The 6549-nt window shown below is 44.4% G+C and overlaps 1 pseudogene; it reads left to right on the top strand.

The window, feature by feature from the left end:
- Nucleotides 1-627: 627 nt before the first annotated feature.
- LOC147433541 (uncharacterized) lies at nt 628-3416 on the top strand (annotated as a pseudogene).
- Nucleotides 3417-6549: the final 3133 nt, after the last annotated feature.

Raw genomic sequence — 6549 nt, 5'->3', positions numbered from 1 at the left:
GCCACATGCCTTCAAGATGCATGCGTAGGTCATTGCATCTAGAGAGAGGCGCTTTCTCCAGTAGGGCAAATCCTGCAATAATGCATTCTAAGAGTCCACACTCTAGATAGGAAGCTAAAAATAGCCTAGAGATTTGGTCGTGCTCCTGTGGTACATATCTCGCGACCAGTGGATTCCAAGAGATGCCATTCCCATCATTCAATGTATCTGACATGCAACATTACGGGTAAAATGGTCATCAAGAACATGACAAGGTTGTATAGAAGCACTCCAAGAGACTTTGTATGTTGAGAAACCCTCAATTTTCATGTGGTTAAAATAGCCTAGATCTGCCTTGCCACAGCCATGTCAATCAACATGCTCCAAAAGGCGACAATTCATAGAAAAAACTCATCTAGAACTTTTTGTAGTTGTGTGAGGGCACCACATTCAGCATACATATTGATCAATTCACCGTTAAGCAATGGCCGTGACTAGCAATTACATCATGGATTCTCAAACCCATGTGAAGGTCTTGCATAAGGTGACCAGCCTTCAAGGTGCAAGCATGGGTGAACGCAGTTGGAATTGATTTGTGTTATGAGTATTGCTCTTCCCTAGAGTTGTTAGTGAATTTTTTGCCTCTCTATGGAGATGGCCTTTGAAGATGGCCTCATTAAAGGCGTGGTTCAATGTGGACATGGCGTTGTTATGTTTTGAAAGAGCTATGTGCCGTTTGTTGGCATGTTATGATGGATGGAGCAGCGGAGAACAGGGATATGAATGGGATACGGTGCAAGATGCTATGCAGGCTTTGACTCAAACACGCTCCAGAATCATGGAGATGTACCATCGGGATGTAGATGCGATGCAGATGGAGGGTAAAAGAATGAGAAAGGTACTCGAAGGAAAGAAAACAAACATGGAGGACGAACTCCATCGGCAAGAGCAGGTGATGACCAGGTTTTTTGAGAATGTGTCTCTTATGCATGATAAGCTGGCCAAAGAAGCAGCACAAGCAAAAGAAGAGGTGAATACGAATGCATCATGTGGGGATGAAATGAGAGGAGATGATGATCAGTTTTTTGAGGTTGAAATGGAGGAACAGTATTTGGCCCAGAAATTGAATGCAATGTTCCCGAGTGAAGGGGTTATTCTTGATGACGGCGGTAATATGGATGTGGATACTTGTGGTAACTTTTATGCTTCCCGGGATGAGGAATTGATGTCTTGCAAGACATATGTGCTAGGTGAAGATTGCTCGAGTGAGAGCCATGTTGATGAGCGCCCGACGGACCCTGTTCCCCTTCTTTACCCTTGTGTTTGGGGAGTGCAAGAATGCATGGGGACGTTGAATTCGAAGAAGGCTGACACGCCTTGTATAGTGGAATCGAATGAGGAAGTTTTAGAGGAGCGCCAGGTGGGCCCTGACGACTCCCACCCCTCACATGATTGGGGGACGCAAGCGTATGCAGAAATGTGTGATTCAAAAACCAACGACTGGCTGGTGTCTGGTGAGAAAATATCAGGTGTGCTGGAATTGTGGGAAGATATGGCTGAGCAGGATGTAAGGTCAGAGATGGGGGATGCCCTTCTAGGCCATGGAACAGGGTCGCTCTACTTGGAGAGAGGGATACTCCCTGAGTCGGTTGAGAGACTTGAAACTTCGATGAAGAGGTCCAAACCAGGTGTGAGACCAGACGCAAGCAAAGAAGTGGGGATTCGGGTCAAGTCACCTGATCCTAATCAAAGCAATAAGGAGCAATTGGAATTGCTAGGCAAGATGCCTGACATTTATGGTACTCGGGATGAGCAAGAGGCTGAACCCTGTTCAGCCCCAGACTTGATGAAGGAACAACAAGAAACTCGTGAATTTCTTTTATACTGCATGGGGAGTTCAGCTCGAGGTAAAGCGCGACCAGATAGAGTATGTGTGGGATTAACGAACATGGTATTGAGGGCATTGATGCGAGTGGTCGCGAATGGAAGTAAGACAGCGGAGTACAGCTGGGAATGTGGCCAGTCAAGTATGTGTATTGAGGTTGATGAAATATACCAGAATCGAGGTCTTGCGAAGATCCGTTCTGTGGGGTTGATGTGGATGCAACAAGTGTTGGTACGCGCCTATGTAACCAGTAGCAGCTGGTCCTCAGTGGAGACACACATAAGTAAGCCAAGGTGAGCTTTTTGGAGAGACCGTGCTTGCCAGTGGGCGATTGAAAAGTTCTTCAAAGATGTGTGGTTATGCGGGTTTTGGGAAATAGAACCCGGAGGCCCAGGGAGCCTTGTGCCATCGCAATGGAATCGGTTGCGTTGTGGAAGCACGCTTGAAGATGAAGCCGAGATGTGTGGTGCTAAAGAATGGGGGTTGCAGACCTAAATTGGTGGTTATGGTAAGGGGACAAAGCCCCTATTTGAGTCCCGAGTAAAGTACTCGTGGTATGTATCCAGATTGAGTGCTCTTGGGTTTGCGGATGGCACCCAGGGAGGTTATCCCTTTTGGTGAGTAAAACCAGCGAACAGGCAAAGACTGGGACTGAGACAACCTTGTTGAGGATCGATGTATGCAAGGGTGTATTGACGTTTGACAAAGGAAGTCTTGGGGTTGGAACGGTAACCCCTCAAGGACAATTATGTGGGAAGGACAAAGGGCAAGGTAGCCTCGTATGGGACCCAGGAGAAGGTACCCAACGCCGGGATGCTTTTGAATATGGAATGACCCACATGTGCGGAGGTGCAGAGTTAACAACACAGTGGAACACGCTTGGTCGATGCGAGGCTACGCCAAAGGAGTTAGAGCCGTTGGCTGATTTTAGTAGGCTGATTGTGGGAAGACGTATGTTACACCTAATGGATAAGCGGGGGCTGATTCAAATGCATGCCTCAGATGGCCATTGGATTCCCCCACGATGGGGCGGATTACAAGAGGATGAAAGATGGGTAAAGTGTGCTCGATACAAGACCAGGCCTACCAGGAAACAAGGAACACAATTGGATGGTCAGCGATGTACCGGGGACCCAGCGAGCAACTAAGATATGTGGTGAGATATGTGGGCATGAGTGGGACAGCATGTTGGGACAGGAAAAGGATGGCCGATGGATTCCCCCTCGTCAAAGAGGGCTGAGCAACGAGTGGAGCACTACATGAGTGCGCGTGGAAATAACTAGTGTGGTAGAGGGCAGATCACGATGATCAGGCGATGTACAAAAAGGTATGGAAATTTTTTTGGCGATTATTGCGAACCAAGCATGATGTCGCTCAAGGACACACGGGAGGAAGAGATTGCTGATGTAATGCAAGAACCATATTACAAGAGGGCAAGCTCCGGTGAGCACCAACCCGCGTTTCATTCGAGTTGTTTTGTTTGGCGAGTGAATTGGGCTAGATCACGATAGCAAGATGCGAGGCCGATGATGATAATGGGTATGCTTGGTAAGTGATGTTGCACTTGTTTCTGCTCATTCGGTGGTGCTCACTTTGTATCCACTGAAAAAAGCCTAGAGCTTTCTGTCCCTACTCGTGTTGTGTGTATCCCACAATCAGTTGACGTTGCTCCAAACAGTAAGCTCCTCAAGCACATTTTGTGCTTGCTCAAGTATCCCACATTTGGCATACATATCGACAAGGCTCGGGGGATTCACTATGTGTAAAACTACCATATCACGTGCGTTCAAGACATGTTTATATAACCCCTTATCTGTGAATTTTGTTATGAATATAATGTACCCTTTTCTTTTAAAATCTGTAAGTTTTTTTCAAATTTGAAAAAATAATATCCTTTTGTATATGTATTTCTGTAAGTTTCAAGAACTTTAAATACCCTTATGTTGAACTCACGTGATAGGTTACATTTTTATTAAGTGACCTCCCCGGGGACTAAGGTAGTGCCAAGCACGCCATCTCTTTTCAAGGGCATCTTGCATAGAGCCACATTCTTGCAAGCTACACACATAGGTGATAGCGTCTGGAGAAAGGCCCTTCCTTCACACCTGGTGAAAACAACCCACAACTTTCTGGCCCTTCTGGAGAAAGGCCCTTCCTTCACACCTGGTGAAAACAGCCCACAGCTTTCTGGCCCACCAGCCCTTGTTGGGAACCTGCGAACTGCTTGTGGAGAAGATCGAGTTGCTGCTAAGAGCCTTCTCTCTCTCTCTCTCTCTCTCTCTCTCTCTCTCTCTCTCTCTCTCTCTCTCCCTCTCTCTCTCTCTCTCTCTCTCTCTCTCTCTCTCTCTCTCTCTCTCTCTCTCTCTCTCTCTCTCTCTCTCTCTCTCTCTCTCTCAAACAGTGGCCAGAGACAAACCTGCAACAGACAAATCTCCGAGCTGCTTTTGAAAACCTGCGAACTGCTTGTGGAGAAGATCGAATTGTTGCGCTTTTGACGTTGTAGATTTTTTTTAGAGCGCAGTGGTTTTTTTTTCAGAAGAAATCAGCCACGACACGTGGGTTAATGAGAGGGCAGGGATTTGATTTTGGCTCCTACGCTAAAGTGGCCAGAGACAAACCTGCAGACAAATCTCCGAGCTGCTTTTGAAAACCTATGAACTGCTTGTGGAGAAGATCGAATTGTTGCGCTTTTGACGTCGTAGTTTTTTTTAGAGCGCAGTGGTTTTTTTTCAGAAGAAAGCAGCCACGCCACGTGGGTTAACGAGAGGGCAGGGATTTGATTTTGGCTTCTACGCTAACAAAGTAACCAAGGTGAAAAGTGTAGCAAGGTTTTACACTAGCCTATCATATTTAATTTTAGAGTACCCTTATCTATCGGTCTTACCTTAAGTAATGCTTGGTGATATAGTAATAGTAAAGAAATGAGAGTAAGAGTTTACAAAGTAAGGGGGGGGGGGAGAGAGAGAGAGAGAGAGAGAGAGAGAGAGAGAGAGAGAGAGAGAGAGAGAGAGAGAGAGAGAGAGAGAGAGAGAGAGAGGGATAACAAAAAAATCTCACTCCAAAAGCTTAAGAAAATAGAGTGAAAAAGATTTCTCCAAGAGGAAAAGACCTTGCTCCAAACCCTTACTCATGACACACATATCAGATAGCCTACATTGATGTGGTATGAGGCTACAACCACAACACCAATTGCCAATTTGTTAGTCTTGCTCACCCACATTGACTGACAACATACTACAGATTTGTTAGTCTTGCTCACCCACATTGACCGACAACATACTACAGATTCAATGCCTAACATGACCAATATGTTGAGAAGAGCCCATAATAGATGCATGTATAGTCCAATTGTGCATATAACTCCCTCACATCCTCATGGATGCAATTACTACATAATTAATATTCCTTCATTTTATTACTCTTATGGTGTTTCCATCACAAGACATGTATGTTGTTGTCCTTACATCATGGCAGTTATTAAGACCTTGATGATACAAAGTATCAAGCATGCCTGAAACCGGTGTAAGTGCGTGTATGCATCTGCAAAGAAGAATCAAGGACCCTTACCTTCATCAATTGGGTCAGCATGCCAAAAAGATCTTCATACTTGTGACAATCACAACATAGCTAAAATTATGGGAATCGACAACAAGTAAATCATGGAGGCAAGTGAGCCAAAGTGGGGGAGACAGAACACAAGAGAGTTATAAGACAACCACATCATGAAGTTACCAATGAAGGAGATGGCTTTCGCATAGGCAAGGATGACCCAAAGTGGGGTAGAAGTGGCAGATGAAGTCAAAATGATACCTACATTGATGCCAATGTCCTTCAAAATGCTAATTGAGTTGAGGGCTTATTAGGTCAATTTCAGCCTATCTCTAATATGTTGTGAGTAGATGCTGAATTTGTAGCTACCACCGGTGAAGAATTGTACCCACACACCCATAGAAATGGCCATACATGGGTTTTGAAGCACAATAGAAAGCCTTGGTGCAGATTTCCTTCTTCTCTCATTGCCAGGAAGCTTCATTATCATTTTTGTGCTTTGCTCAGTATTTTCCATGAATCCTCTTCTAAAGACATCCATAAAAAGAGGATCATGGAGCCTTTCCTAATCCTTTTAGAGCATCTTCATGCCACCATGCTAAAGAAACTACGCGCCCAATGTATTAGATTTTTGCTCTCTCTAATATAATTTTAATTGAAAAAGAAAAGTGCTACTATCGGGAGAGCAAGGGGAAGGAACAAAATCTTAAGAAAAGTAGATATTTTGCACAAATTTGTCCTTGTCAAGTTGCTAGTTCTTCAAGCTAAGCAAAAATAAGATTGAATAGAGAGGAAGGGCATGACATGAACACTAACGTATACAAAATGCAATGCATGTGAAAATGACCACCATTAAACTCTACTCGAAATAAAAAGCCCAGTTTTCCTCCCTCCCAGACTCCGAGTTACTTTGGGTGTTGTCACTTGTGTTCGACCCCTTGGCACCACAATTATTTTGGATAATTGAGTATTACAATAAATATAAATACTCTCTTTCTTGGACCTTATTATACAAGGATTAGAGCCAATGAACCCCTCTTGCCTTGTCATATTTAGATGCATTTAACAATATGTTTTGAAAGATTAATTTCATTTACATATAACATGGGTTGTGTTTTGCAAGGATCAAAGCTCTG

The sequence above is a fragment of the Adiantum capillus-veneris genome, chromosome 19 (genome assembly GCF_014529385.1).
Source record: "Adiantum capillus-veneris isolate H3 chromosome 19, ASM1452938v2, whole genome shotgun sequence".
NCBI classification, from domain to species: domain Eukaryota; kingdom Viridiplantae; phylum Streptophyta; class Polypodiopsida; order Polypodiales; family Pteridaceae; genus Adiantum; species Adiantum capillus-veneris.
Note: the sequence above shows the minus strand (reverse complement) of the source record. Positions and strands in the feature narration are given on the sequence as shown.